The sequence below is a fragment of the Microcaecilia unicolor genome, chromosome 10 (genome assembly GCF_901765095.1).
Source record: "Microcaecilia unicolor chromosome 10, aMicUni1.1, whole genome shotgun sequence".
NCBI lineage: Eukaryota > Metazoa > Chordata > Amphibia > Gymnophiona > Siphonopidae > Microcaecilia > Microcaecilia unicolor.
In genome coordinates this window covers 183,749,038-183,764,818 of record NC_044040.1, presented here as the reverse complement: position 1 = coordinate 183,764,818, position 15,781 = coordinate 183,749,038, and the positions used below count along the sequence as shown (strand labels likewise).

The 15,781-nt window shown below is 43.0% G+C and overlaps 1 protein-coding gene and 1 long non-coding RNA gene across 2 annotated transcripts in view; both read right to left on the bottom strand.

Annotated features, from left to right (window-relative positions):
• Window positions 1-15,781, bottom strand: part of ARHGEF26 (Rho guanine nucleotide exchange factor 26) — a 194,339-nt gene that overhangs the window by 31,640 nt on the left and 146,918 nt on the right. The gene's annotated exons all lie outside the window — the stretch shown is intronic.
• LOC115478879 lies at window positions 707-14,409 on the bottom strand. Its single transcript, XR_003943585.1, has 3 exons — window positions 14,398-14,409; window positions 3,499-3,501; window positions 707-814 (listed from the first exon to the last, which is right to left on the bottom strand). It is a non-coding gene; the product is annotated as an uncharacterized LOC115478879 (long non-coding RNA).

The following is a 15,781-nucleotide window of genomic DNA, read 5'->3' as shown; positions in this document are numbered from 1 at the left end:
ATATAGGACTAGATTCTTTATATGGCGCCTGAAAACTGAAAAAAAATGCACCTAGGCGGTACTCTATATAAAGTATACCTGATTACATTTAGTTGTGGGCAGTTCCGCCATGTAAAACTTGGTGTAAATCCCGGCGACTAAATTAGGCGTGCACCTGGTATATTCTATAACAACGTGCAGAAATTAAAAAAACACCAATGACCTGCCCATTCCATGCCCATGGCCACGCCCCCTTTTCAATTATGCAACTTAGAATTTACATGCATCACATTACAGAATATGGTTAGTCAATTGTGCACGTAAATTCTAATTAATAACATTTAGTGTCAATAATTGCTTTTTACATGGCAATTATCAGCACTGAATGGCTTGTTAACTAATTAAGTTGCACGTGCAAATCCGGAATATGACCAGATTTGCACACGCAACTTATGTCGCACTGTACAGAATTCGGGGGATAGTGCATACGATTTCCACAGAGTGTGCACTACTAACAGAGAAAGGCAAAACACGAAATGTCGTGGGTTTTTTTCCCCCACTCGTTTTCATTTGATAACAACATGCAACAACACAGGATCATTGTTGACATTTCCTAATTGCAAACGACAGCCCATCCCTAGTTTAGAATCGACTTTTCTCAGTACACTTAGCTCGACGTTTACTAAGGCACGCTCGCGTTTTTAGTGCGCGCTAAAATTGTGGGCGCGCTAAATGTTAGAGACGCCCATAGGAATGCATTGGCATCTCTAATGTTTAGCGCACCCTCAATGTTAGCGCGTGCCAAAAACTTGAGCGTGCCTTAGTAAAAGACCCTCTTAAAATTTTGTATTTTCAGGTTCTGTCGAACACCAATGTTTTAGAAAGAGAATGGAAATGGAGGTGATGAACTCATGACCTTAAATGCTACAAATTGGTCTTTTAAGGATAGTGACAGTCACGAGATTTGTTTGCAAGTAATGACTCCAATTTACGTATTTTGGCTACCCTTACAACAAAGCTATTTGGATAGTCTGGGGTTATAGATTTTTCTGATCCCTTTCTCTTTCGCCTCTTGTCCTTCAAATGGGGATGCTACCTTTATAATGAAAAATATTTGTTCTCCAAAACTGTAGACTTGGCCTTTCCCTGTATCCTGGCAGGCTCCTGAGAAGCAAACCAAAATTTGAATTAAAAACCTTCATTCCTTCTGAAGGCGTGTAATGCTACACTTAAGCAATGTGTCAACAGGGGCAGCACTCCTGCCATTTAACAATCTGATGCTATATTTTAATACTAATGTGACAGCCTGCCTCTTAAAACATAATTTAATTACAAATATTTATGTCTACATAAAATTGGAATTCAAGGTCATATATATTTGGCACCTGCATGTAAATTGTGTGAGCAGCTGTTCAGCAGTTGCATTGCTTTGTATTGTTTTGATATTTGGATCACTTCCAATTTATGAAGTCCAGCTACATTCCACAGCTAAGAATATCTCAGGAGCTGACGAGGCACAAAGTCATTAGTTTCAAAGAATTTGAGAGGAATCCCAGGGGTGCACAGAGTGATCAGAAAGCTTAACAACTATCCCAGCCAAAAAGACTGTAGAAACTAGTTAGGTCTTGGAGAGATTATTTCATATTTCAAAAGGTATTTTAGCACCATTATCTTAACAAGCCAATCAGTGCCAATAATTTCCAATTAACAAGCAATTGACACTAATTAGCTCTCATTAGAATTTACGCACACAACTTGCTAAGCGTATTCTATAATGTGATGCGCATACATTCTAATGCATACTGCCAAAAGGGGCATTGGCCATGGGCGTGGAATGGGCAGATTGTAGATGTTATAGAATACACCCACTCCATGCCTAACTTATACCAAGGTTTACTTTGCATATGTTCCCGCGACTAGATAGTCATGCGGATGGGCTCTAGGTGTATTCTATAAACCGCACCTAACTTCAGGCGAATTTTATAGGATACACCTAGGCATATATTTTTTTCGGTGCCAAGTTTTACAGCACCATATATAGAAGCTAGCCCAACATGCATTTCAGACTAGTCAACATATATGTGGGAAGGCAAGGAAAAATGTGGTCTCAGGCGGAGTATGGTTATGACTGTTTTAAGCATGTTTAGAGTTTCTACTCTTAGTTGTTTATAAATTGTAAAATTAGGCTTTTTAAAAAAAGTTAATTAGGGGTTCTTTGAGGGTACATAAAATCAGTATTTATCGGTGTTTTTGCAGTACATAGTACCAAAGTAACATAATAATGACGGCAGATAAAGACCTCAAAGCTTGAAGGAACCTCAACAGCATGACTCATTCAGACTCCCCAGAAAGTTTGGGGAGTTTCTGGCCAAGGTTGTGCCAGAAACTCTTTGCAGGTTACCCCCCCCCCCCCACACACACTTTTGTCTTTAAGGGGTACTTTTACTAAGCTGCGGCAAAAAGTGGCCTTAGCACACCCTTATGTAGGTCTTTTTCATGAGCTAAGGACACTTTTTGTTGTGGCTGGAAAATGGTAGATTTTCCATTTTCTGATTTAATGGCCATATGCTAATGTTGCCATCAGCATGTAGTCATCAACAAAAATTAGCACATGAGCCCTTACTTATCACGTAGGTGCTCACATGATAATCCTGTGCTAATCAGTTAGTGCTCGGTAATGAAGCTGTGCTGATTCGTGTAGACACACCCCCTTGGCGAACGCATGCCAGTAGCGTGTGCATACGTCAAAAGTATTTATGTATTTATAGCATTTATATCCCACACTTTCCCACCTATGGGCAGGCTCAATGCGGCTTACATTAGGTCAAAAAGGCTAACATCAGTGTAAACAGGCTTACATCAATCTAGTAACAAACAATCAGATACATTAAGGGTGAAGTAGTTGGTGAATAATGACAGAGGGGAAGAAAAGAGAAAGGTGCAGAAGAATTCAATACGGCCCCATAACAGTAACAGTTCAGGAGTCACTAATTCAATGCGGGACTGTAGCGTAAGCTTTTCTAAATAAGGTGGTCTTCAGTGATATTCTGAAAGCCTGTTGTTCGGAAGTAGTTTTAACTGATTTGGGTAAACCATTCCACAATTGTGCGCTGATATAGGGAAAGGTAGATGCATAGCTGGTTTTATACTTGAGGCCACTACATGTGGGGTAGTGGAGATGTAAGTAAGAACGAGAAGATTTGTAAGAATTCCTGGGTGGTAAGATGATAAGATTATCCATATAAGTACTACTACTACTACTACTTATCATTTCTATAGCGCTACTAGACGTACGCAGCACTGTACACTTGAACATGAAGAGACAGTCCCTGCTCGACAGAGCTTACAATCTAATTAGGACAGACAAACAGGACAAACAAGAGATAAGGGAATATTAAAGTGAGGATGATAAAATAAAGGTTCTGAACAAGTGAACAAGGGTTAGGAGTTAAAAGCAGCATCAAAAAGGTGGGCTTTTAGCTTAGATTTGAAGACGGCCAGAGATGGAGCTTGACGTACCGGCTCAGGAAGTCTATTCCAGGCATATGGTGCAGCAAGATAAAAGGAACGGAGTCTGGAGTTAGCAGTGGAGGAGAAGGATGTAGATAAAGAGATTTACCCAGTGAACGGAGTTCCCGGGGAGGAATGTAGGGAGAGATGAGAGTGGAGAGGTACTGAGGAGCTGCAGAGTGAATGCACTTATAGGTCAACAAGAGGAGTTTGAACTGTATATGGAAACGGATAGGGAGCCAGTGAAGTGACTTGAGGAGAGGGCTAATACGAGCATAATGACCCTTGCGGAATATTAGTCGTGCAGCAGAATATTTAACAGATTGAAGAGAGAGATGGCTAAGTGGGAGACCTGTGAGAAGCAAGTTGCAATAGTCTAAGCGAGAGGTGATAAGAGCGTGGATGAGGGTTCTGGTAGTGTGCTCAGAAAGGAAAGGGCGAATTTTGCTGATATTATGGAGAAAGAAACGACAGGTTTTAGCAGTCTGTTGAATATGTGCAGAGAAGGAGAGGGAGGAGTCGAAGATGACCCCAAGGTTACGAGCTGATGAGACAGGAAGGATGAGAGTATTATCTACAGAAATAGAGAATGGGGGAGGAGGAGAGGTTGGTTTAGGTGGAAAGATAAGAAGTTCAGTCTTGGTCATGTTTAGTTTCAGATGGCGCTGAGACATCCAGGCAGCAATGTCAGACAGGCAGGCTGATACTTTGGCCTGGATTTCAGCTGAGATTTCTGGTGTGGAGAGGTAGATCTGGGAGTCATCAGCGTAAAGATGATACTGAAAACCATGGGATGAGATCAGAGTATCAAGGGAAGAAGTATAGATGGAGAAGAGAAGAGGTCCCAGGTCCCAGGGTAGAGGATTTTATGCACCAGGGTGCAAATTTTAAATGTTATATGATCATTGACAGGTAGCCAGTGCAGTTTTTCACGTAATGGTCTGGAACTCCAGGATGCCTCAGCACGCCCCACAGTACACTATTTTAAGCTGCGGCAAGCATGTTTAGTCCTTACCGCAGCTTGGTAAAATGGCCCTTATGTTTGAAATTGATCACCAGTGCAGTCTCCCCTCCCCCCTCCATGCCTTTTTTCTTTAAAGTGTAAAAAATGATTTAAGTTTTACTGTGAGAGAGTGGGAATGCTCTATTCTTGACTTCCATCTTCATGCCAAATAGGAAACCTTTCGTGTTTATCCTACACCTTTTTGACCACCCCATCCATCCCTGTTTTTGACCCCACTAATTCCCACAGAACATCTGAGGCATGCACCACTCTTTCCGTTACAAAAAAAAAAAAGTCCTTACATTGCTTTTAAGTTTTCTTCTTTGCAACTTCATTTCATGTCCTCTAGTTTTACAGCCTCTCCATTTTTGGAAAAGGTTGTATTGGTCTTCATAATCTTTCAAGAATTTAAATGTCTGTATCATATCTCCCCTGTCCCTCCTCTCCTCGAGGACATATCAGAGCCGTAGCGAGGGGAGCTGACACCCGGGGTGGGTCGCTGCTGCGCACCCCCCCCCCGGGTGCAGCACGGCGCACCCTCCTCCCACTGGGGCGCACCCCCCCTGGAGCGCATACCTCCCCCCCCCCGGAGTGCATACCTGCGGCGAGGGACGGGCGGGAGGGCCGATCCGCCCCAACTGCACGTTGCTGGGGTGTGTCGGCTCCTCGCTGGTTCACTGCTCTCTCTGTCCCGGAACAGGAAGTAACCTGTTCCGGGGCAGAGCACCAGCGCGGAGCCGACACCCCCCAGTGGCGTGCACCCGGGGCGGACCGCCCCCCCCCCCCTGCCCTCCCTTCCTACGCCACTGGGACATATATATATAGCAGTCTTCAAGTCTTCTCATATGTCTTCTGGTACAGACCCCATGCCATTTTAATTTAATTTAATTTGGGCATTTATAATCCATCAAGTTCGAGGCGTAGAACAATCCAAACTAGAACAGTTTTACAGTGCAACGTTTAACCTAACTAGACGTATGAACTAATGAACACAGGGTTAAATTATAATAAGTCAACCTTTAAGTCTAACAATTGACAAGAACCTAAGACTTATTAGAATTAGTTAGAACTAGTTTTTCTCTTCTTTGATTCAACATCAGTGGGACTCTATCCGTTGTGATCTGGTGCTGTCCTAATTTCACATTGGATGTCTAGAGTTCATGCTATTAACGTTAACTGACTGTTCATTGAGTTCTATTTGTGTACCACAATATTTTTGAAATAACCAGGTTTTCAGTTGTTGGTGGAAGCTCAAATAGTTTGGTCTCAGTCTGATCTCCGAATGCAGGGAATTCCAGGGCTCTGCTCCCTTTCCTAATAGGGTGGCGTTGAATGTTTGTTTCAGATGGCAGACTTGGCTGTTAGTCATTATCAGTCTGATGTCATTTAAGGATCTGAGTGCTATCCTGGGTTAATAGATTTGCACAAACTGTTGTAGGTAACCTGGCGACAGGCCATAAAGACCTTTGAAAGTTATGATTAGTAACTGAATTCCACCCCCGCTTTGAGCGGAAGCCAGGGCAGTTTTATCAGGTAAGAGATGGAATGTTTGAATCATTGCCCTCTTCCTATTAATTTGGCTATGCTATGATAAATATATGTTACATACTGCTCATTTATCCCTCATGGACTTCTTGGTGGTTTACATATTTAAGACCAGTGCTTTTTTTGTGCCGGTACGGCCTACCAGCACCTTATTTACCTCCCGAGTCCAGTTTTCTCTCAATGTCTGCGTGAGAGTCTGGGCCCCCAATCAATCAGTACAAGGCCCGGCACCAGCACATTCAGCCTTTGAACCTATCTGCTCGTGGAGGCCCTGTTGGTACTGCCCCTCTGACGCATACGTGAGAGGGCGGAACTAACAGAGCCTTCCTTGCAGAGCGCATGGCATTAGGCGCAAAGGCTCATCAGAGCTGGTGCCGGGCCTTGTAGTGGCTGATTAGTGCCAGGGGCCCGGACTCTCAAGCAGGCAGGCAGCGAGTAACACTGTGTGTTCTGCATTTCTCCTGCACGGAGTCTTTTGGGCTGCTTTATTTCCTCTTGATCATAAGCACATAAGCACCGCCATACTGGGAAAAGACCAAGGGTCCATCAAGCCCAGCATCCTGTCTCCGACAGCAGCCAATCCAGGCTTCAAGAACCCGGCAACCCCCCCCCCCCCTAAAATATATATATATATATTTTTAATAATGTTCAATGGACCTTTCCCTCAGGAATCTGCCCAAACCCCCCTTCAACTCCATAAGGCCAGCTGCTGTCACTACATTCTCCAGCAACGAGTTCCAGAGTCCAACTACATGCTGAGTAAAGAAAAACTTTCTCCTATTTGTTTTAAATCTACCATATTCTAGCTTCATCTTGTGTCCCCTGGTTTTGTTGTTGTTTGAAAGTGTAAACAAACGCTTCGCATCTGTCCGCTCTGATCCACTCATTATCTTGTAGACTTCTATCATATCACCCCTCAGCCGCCTTTTCTCCAAGCTGAAGAGCCCTAACCTTCTTAGCCTTTCCTCATAGGGAAGTCCTTCCATCCCTTTTATCATTTTCGTCACCCTTCTCTGCACCTTCTCCAATTCCTTTATGTCTTTTTTGAGATGCGGCGACCAGAATTGGACACAATATTTGAAGTGCAGTCGCACCAAGGAGCGATACAATGGCATTATAACATCCTTGTGTTTGTTTTCCATCCCTTTCCTAATAATACTCAACATTCTGTGCGCTTTCTTAGCCGCCGCAGCACACTGAGCAGAAGTTTTCAACGTCTTATCAACGATGACTCCCAGATCCCTTTCTAGGTCTGTGACTCCTAACGCGGAACCTTGCATGACATAACTGTAATTCGGGTTCCTCTTACCCACATGCATCACTTTGCACTTATTGTGACCCCTGATCATTATTGTGACCCCTGAGGCAGGCGTTTGTTTACACTGAAACACAGACGCATTGGGTCCCTTTGTCCACGCAACAAATAAAGCGTCTTTTAAGTACCACTTCTTGTTCTGGAGTGTCTGTTGGCCTGCCTCTACTCTAATTTGGTTTGTGTCATTTTGGGTATACTGGAGCTGTATCAGCTTACAGAAATTATTTATAATGAAAAAAAAATCACAATTTATTTTTTTCTCCTATACTGGTTTAATATTTTCAATGATGCCTGTTTCTATGTGACATGGCTGGTAAAAGGGGTGCAGCTACTGTGGGTGTGGCTACCATAGGGGTGGAGCCATGGATAGTGACCCCCATTCCTAAGGTAACTCATAATGAGTACCGGTACCTTTTTTCCTACAAAAAAAGCACTTTTTAAGACCAAGCTCATCTCATGAAGAGAAAACTATAAATAAAGTTTTTGAACAACGTGTAGCTTCCTCATAAATTTGTTCAGGAGTCCTAGGTATACTATGTTGCAGTAGTCCAAGACAGATAGTACCAGGGCTTGCACCAGGGGCGTAGCCAGTCAACAAATTTTAAGCGGGCCTAGGCAAGAAGTGGGTGGGCACCAAGTGTTCTCCCCCCTTCCAACCACCACCAAAAAAAAAATATTTCAGCTGGTGGGAAAATGCTTCTTTCCACCTTGGAAGTATGCAGCAGGCATGCGCTGAAAACTGAGTGTGTGCAGGTGCCAGTATTGTGGAGAGTAGTGTTTTTGTTACCATCAGGGGGCAGTCTTCAGCTGGCTGAACTTAAGATCCCCATCACCTACCGCTAAATGTGTGCTACTGTTGGGTGGGCCTGAGCACTAAATGAGTGGGCCCCGTCCCACCCAGGCCCACCTGTGGCTACGCCACTGGCTTGCACAATGCTTTCCTCTGGACCACTTCAAGTCTTTTTACGCCCTTGGTAAGATGAAGCCTCCAAAACTGAACACAGTACTCCAAATGCAGTCTCATCAACGACTTGTACAGGAGTGTTATCCAAGTTTCCAAGTTTATTTAGAGCTTGCTATACTGCAGATCAACAGAAATATCCGAGTGGTGTACAAAGCTACACTAGGAAGTGCAAAGAATAGTGGATAGAAAAATGGTATGTTACGTCTCTCTCTATGCAGCCAAGCAACCTTCTGGGCTTGGCCATTGCCTTGTCATATTGCTTTGCCACCTTGAGGTCCTCACACACCATCACCTCAAAGTCCCTTTCCTGGTCTGGGCACCTCAGACTCTCACCTCCTGTCACATAGAACTCTTTATGGATTTCTACACCTTTTATGGTTGAATCGCATATATACACTTGTACAACTGAGAATGATCAACACAGAAAACATACAAAGACAGAGTGAAGGATCCAAGGCAGGTCGTGCAGAGAGTACTAGAGTGAATGGATTTTTTCAGTTTTTATCCAATAAACACCTGCATTTTTTTGGTGCCAGTGAGGTTTTTGTTTATTAATTAAAACCTAAAATCAGAAGCCCTAGACATGTTGCTTTGCCTTCATATCTTCAAGAAATGAGCGGAACTCTGTTCACTGGGTAAATCTCTCTTATCTGCACCCTTCTCCTCCACCGCTAACTCCAGACTCTGTTCCTTTTATCTTGCTGCACCATATGCCTGGAATAGACTTCCTGAGCCGGTATTCAAATCCAAGCTAAAAGCCCACCTTTTTGATGCTGCTTTTAACTCCTAACCCTTATTCACTTGTTCAGAGCCCTTATTTCATCATCCTCATTTTAATATTCCCTTATCTCTTGTTTGTCCTGTTTGTCTGTCCTAATTAGATTGTAAGCTCTGTTGAGCAGGGACTCTCTCTTCATGTTCAAGTGTACAGCGCGCTGCATACTTCTAGTAGCGCTATAGAAATGATAAATAGTAGTAATCTCACACACGCCCCTTACTTCTTTCTCATTCTCCCATGTTGTGTCTTGTCTTTTTTTTTGCCTCTGGTGCGCATTCCTCCCTTTCCAGGCTTTCACCCAAGTCAGAGAAAGCAAATTTATTTCAGAGGTGATACAACCTGAAGGGTTCTTATTTATGATTTAGAACACTGATGTTGGCAAATTAGAGGAATTCTATCCCACAGATGTTTTGCATTTTTTCTGTCATATGTTCTCTCGTTTTAATAACAGCTATCTAGCAGAGGCAGGACAAGGAATTAACAGACTAAGGGGGAGTTTTACTAAAGTGCACTAACGTTTTGCACTTAGCGCATCTTAATAGTAAAATTTAAAACACGCTAAGTGAAAAGGTTGTTCAGTACTGGTTAGAGACATGCCTAGCATGTCCTGCACAATTACTGCCTGCCTACACTTGGTTGCAATAAGCATGGAAGCATTAAGGGGAGAATTGATCTGATCTATTCAACACATAGAAACAATATCATTACTTATAAAATTGCCACGCCTTACCTTTAAGGCCTTCAGGCGTGGGATCCCTGAGTATCTTTCCTGTCTCACTATTCCTTACTTTCCCTCCAGAACCCTCCGTTCTTTAAATGGTCACCGTTAAGTTCTGCCTTCTCCAAAACGTGCTCACTTGGAATCAACACATCACAGCGCTTTCTTTTTTCTTGCTCCTCCCACCTGGAATAATCTCCCCTTTCCCTTTCGTAGCAATTCCTCTTTCAAGAACTTTAACATTCAGCTGAAAACCTGGCTCTTCCAATTAGGTTTTGGGGAAACAGTCTGATTGAAACAACCAGTGGTACCCGTTCAACCCTGCTATTCTTTTAGTGTGCGTTTTCTTTTTTCTTTTAGCTATGGTTGTCTTTCAGATTTAACTATCCTGCTCTTCTGTACCTTTTCATGTTTTCTACCTTAGCCTTTACACTGCTCTGTCTGCCCATCAGCTAGAGGAGTATAGAAAGTTTTGCAAATAAATAAATAAATAAATAAATAAATATCTCATCAGCCTGCCCTTCAAACACTAGTTCATGCTCTAGTTATTAATAACTTGGATTACGGGAATGCCCTTCACAAGAGCATTAAAGTCTTTGAGAATCAATGCCTTCAATTAATTCAAAATCTTACTATTAAACTCATTATAGGAGCCAAAATACGATCACGCCTCAATTACTCAAGCAAGCACACTGGCTACCACTGACATATTACATTACGTATAAAATACTGCTATTGGTTCATAAGAGTCAACAGTCTGGTTTCCCACTTTTTCTAGCAAGTTTACTGATCCCATACTCCCCAAGCCGAGCACTTTAAATGAGGGGAGATATGATTGAAACCTACAAAATCCTGAGTGGTGTAGAACGAGTAGAAGTAAATCGATTTTTCACTCGTTCCAAAAGTACAAAGACTAGGGGACACTCAAAGGAGCTACATGGAAATACTTTTAAAACAAATAGGAGGAAATATTTTTTCACTCAAAGAATAGTTAAGCTCTGGAACTCTTTGCCAGAGGAGGTGGTAACAGTGGTTAGCATATCTGGGTTTAAAAAAGGTTTGGAAAAGTTTCTGGAGGCAAAGTCCATAGTCTGTTATCGAGATGGACATGGGGGAAACTACTGCTTGCCCCGGGATTGGTAGCATGGAATGTTGCTACTGTTTGGGGTTCCGGAATCTTGTCATTGTTTGGGATTCTATAATGCTGATACTATTTGGGTTTCTGCCAAGTACTTGTGACCTGGATTGGCCACTGTTGGAAACAGGATACTGGGCTAGATGGACCATTGGTCTGATCCAGTATGGCTATTCTTATGTTCTTATAAGTCAACAACTGCTTGTGGTTCCCACATTTAGGTACATTAAGTATGACCATGTTTGAAGTAAAATCTTTAGTGTAGTTGGTCCCAGGCTATAGAATGCTCTTGCAATTCAATAACAACTAGAAACTTCTCTATCAAAATTTAAGTCTCACCTGAAAACTTCTTTTCCAGGATGCGTTTTAAAATCTAGAGTCTAGCTTTTCCTTAGAGATGCAGGAGTGCCTCTGGTTAGTTGGTAGGTCTGGAATGTATGGCTTCCCGTCACCTTTTCTTTCTTTTTATACCTTTCCAGTAAAATATGGAAGGGTCCATATTACGCCGGTGGCACTCAGCATTTTACTGAATGCTGCTGACATTATGTCCAGAAATTCAATGCCAGGCCACGTCCAGGCTTCATAAGAACTTAACAATGCCATACCAGGTCAAACCAATGGTCCATCTAGCCTAGTATCCTGCTTCCAACAGTGGCCAATCCAGGTTACAAGTACCTGGCAGAAAACCAATTAGTAGCAACATTCCATGTAGAATCTCAAAGAGTAGCAACATTCCATGCTGCCAATCCCAGACACTGCATATCTGGGTTTCCGGAGCCGGCTACACCATAGATGGTTAAGTGCAATATTCAGCATTCAACCAGTAATGGGGCACCGTATAAAGATAGGTTTGACTTTTATGCGATCCTATTTATGCGGTTACCTTGGCTGGTCGAGTTCTGAATATTGAATCAGCCATGTGCCGACTCCACTCCTGGAATGCCCCCATAATAGCTGGTTTTACTTTAAAGTGCCACTGAAAAATGACTGGTTGACCTAAACAGGTGATTTAACCAGCCAGGAGTTGTTTCTGGCTTGTTGAATTGTTTTGAATATTGATGCCGGGGTTCCTTCCTTTTTTTGTTTTTATACTAAATCCAACTTTTATGCCTTGCTTTAGTTAGTAATTGTAAACCGCTCAGAAGGCACCAGAGCGCGTGCCGGTCCTGTGTGGGCTGCAAGAGATGTAGCTCGCGGGACTCTGCTCTCTACTCTTATTAGTGCCAGTATCAGCATCGGTGCAGGGAACTGTGCCTAAGGAGGGCTTCACACTCTCCACAACAGAAGATAAGCAGTGAGAACATCGGAAGTGTGAGCAACTTGGATTCTTTTTGTCTCTACCTTTCGGGCACCCTTGAGTTTGAAGAAAAGCCCGTCCTGCTTGTCAGGGATGTCCTTTTTTTTTTGTTTGTTTTTTTGAGTGGACGTCCTTGGCATGCGCAGAGCAGCCAGCATAACGCTTGGCTGCTCTGCGCATGCTCCGCTGGCTGACTGGCTTGGAAGGAAATCACATGCAAATGAGCTAGCAGTGAGCAGCTGATTTGCATGCCCGTTTCTTACCGATTCGCTAAGGAATCAGTAAGGGCAGGGCTTTAACGTTTTTGTTAGTGCATCTACCCCTTAATGGGGAGCGCACGGTTTATTGTGATTCCCATTAAGTCACTTTAAAATTAATGAGCTGCTTCACTTGGATTTGCATGTGGCATGGCTCATTATTGTTTTCCTTGAAATGTGCCAAATGTATTTTGTTACATTTGTAATGCTTGCATATGCATTACTAATACCATAATTAAATGCAGGTTTAACCTGTGTTGCTTCATCACAGTAGGTTAGTAAACAGGTTCCTTAGGCATGCTCAGTGCAAAAGAAATGCAGGATTCAGTATTGATGAATTTTCAACCTAAAGTTTTAATTCCTAAGGGTCAGATGCACAAAGCTTACCATGCTGTTAATATTTGCTTTCTAGCCAGTCTAAAGCAAATGTTCTTTAGCTAGTAATGCACAAAAGGGTTTTCTGTGGCTCTACATGTGACGCTAGTGGTCACCGAGAACCCCATGCAAATGTATTACAATGAGCTCATTAATATTGTAACGAGCATTCTGGGGAATGCACAGCTCCAGAGCAGCCGCAAATTTTATGGCTTCTTTGGAGCTGTCGAAGAGGAGGGAAGCATAAGCAGGCAGCTCTGGCACCCCCCCCCCCCCAGTGAGACCCCTGGGTAAGCCCCCATCCAATTAAAAAAAAATTCCCTGGTGGTCCAATGGACCAGACCCCCCCCCCTCCCCCGGTGACCACCCCAAATCTTTTTTTTTTTAAATTTTCCCTGGTGGTCCAGTGAACGATCCGGATCCCGCACCCCTCCCTATACCTTTGCAAGGTGGAGGCAGGAGAAACAACAGATCCCTCCTGCCTTGGGCCTGCCTGGAACAAAATGGCAGCACCCAGGCCATGCTCAGTGCATTTTGAAATGCATTGGGGGACTAAGCACCATATAGGGAAAAACCTCCTTATATGGTGTTTAGCTTTGCACAGTGTATCCCAGAATGCACTGGGCAGGACCTGGGCATCCCATTTTATGTTGGATGGGCCTGAGGCAGGAGCTGTTGCTCCTGTTCTTCTGCCTCCACCTTGTAAAGGTACAGGGAGGGGTGTAGAAGCGTGCAGGGGGGGTGGGATCAGGGTCAGTGTCTGGAGGGGGTCCGGTTCAGTGGACCACCAGGGGAAAAAAAAAAAAAAGATTTGGAGTTGTTGCTGGAGGGTGGGGGACAGTCAGGGTCCACTGGGCCACCAGGGAAAATTAAGAACTGGGGAGGGTCACGGTGGGGGTGCCAGGGAGGCATGTCACAGGGGGTTCGGGAGGACAGAAGGCGAGTCGCGAGGGGAGTGGGGTTCTGCAAGCAAGCTGTCGGGAGGTGAGGGAGGTCGTGTTCGATGTGGGTATGGTCAGTGCATCCAGAGCTTTCAAATGCATTTGACAGCTCAGACTCGCAAACAGTGACCGATGCACAAAGGGGGTTCTGTGCAGCTCACTTGCATGAAATCCCCTTTGTGCATCGCTTGCTGTTTCTGAGTTGCTAAATTTTACCAAGGCAGACGTATTTTACGGTTGCTTTTGCATATCGGGCCCTAAGACTGCCTAAAAATCATCCAAATATAGGTGCCTAAAATAGGAACTATAGTGAAGCACAGAACTAACCAATAGATGGAGCTCTAGAGAGAACATTGGAAACTAGAGTGAAGTTAATACTTTCTATGGGCAAAGCTTGCTGGGAAGTGTAGTTTCAAAAGGAATCTTGCCTGGGCAGCCAGATGAAAATGAAAAAGAAAACAACTAGCAGAAATGCAGTCAAAGAGGAGGACCTCAGACTGACAGATAACCTATGAATGAATATACTTATAGGGAATTTTAATTTAAGAAACATGTGCAGTCAGCTGTTAGCTGTTTTAACAGTTTGCTAATATGCGGAAGCAGAGTTTTCATTCTCATGGTATGTAGTTACGCTGGCATTTTTGCACTTATGTGCATGCCTGGAATGCTTGTAGCACTGAGCTGTAAATAGCGTCTTGTGGCAAGAACAAAATGGGAAAGTACTGCTGCTGAGAGAATATATATAGGGAGGTATAGAAAGACATAGATATATAGTTAGATATAGACGGATAAATATGGATATGGAGATGTATTTTCAAAGCACTTAGACTTACAAAGTTCCATAGTCTAAGTGCTTTGAATTCAGCCTTCACAAGTCAGGAATAATCAGCCTTGCCCTTGCCCCATGGACCTAAGGCTGCCCTCAGACAAGGGGGGAGGGGGGGGGGTGTATAGCACCCTATGGCTATCTGCTCTTTAAGGATCACATAGCAAATTGCCAATGTTCTCAAGGACATTTAACTACACCTTTTTAGGAATCCTTAACTTTTCCAGCTTAATGGGCAGTGCATAGTTTATTGTGATTCCCATTAAGTCACTTTAAAATTAAAGAGCTGCTTCACTTGTATTTGCATGTGGCATGACTCATCATTGTTTTCCTTGTATTGTGCCAAATTTGTTTTGTTACATTTGTAATGCTTGCATTTAATTATGGTGTTAGTAATACAAATGCAAATGCCATGTGAACACTGAATTTCAAAGCAGTTCCATAGTAGCCTATGGAACTTTGTAAGTGTAAGTGCTTTGAAAATGAGTCGCTTAGATACACAAAATAAAGATAAATATTTAAAAGTATGATGTCAATTTTGCATTTTTTTGTGGAATTCTAGTGGGATAAACTCAAACTCAACAATCATGATTAAGGGCCTGAAAATTAATTGCACCAGCCCTGGGTTGGAAAGGGGAAGCTAAAGGTATAGAAAAAGTGAAAATGGGGGAGGGTGAAAGAGAGGAAGATGGTGGTAGGTGGAAAGGCTGGTTGTGGGAAATGTCTGGAAGGAAAGTGGAGAGAAGCTGACACTGCTGATTCCCGGGCCCGTTTCCTAAAGCACTTATCGCACAATAAATATGTGAAAACAGCCTTCTGTGAGTCTGCGTTAAGACATTTTGGGGTAGTTTTCCTGTTTTCATATATTAAACCATGTTGCTGAATTTTTTTTTACAATTTTTTATTTATTTATTTGTTGCATTTGTATCCCACATTTTCCCACCTCTTTGCAGGCTCAATATAGCTTACAATACATCATGAATAGTGGAGATATATATGAAATAAACATTTAGTATTACAGAAGGATCTTGGGTAACATGATAATGATAAAGCATGATTATTAATATAACAAGCAAATAGTAAAGACAATTCTGGATATATGTGAAGGAGGTTTCTCTTCAAGGTCATGGCACGGGTG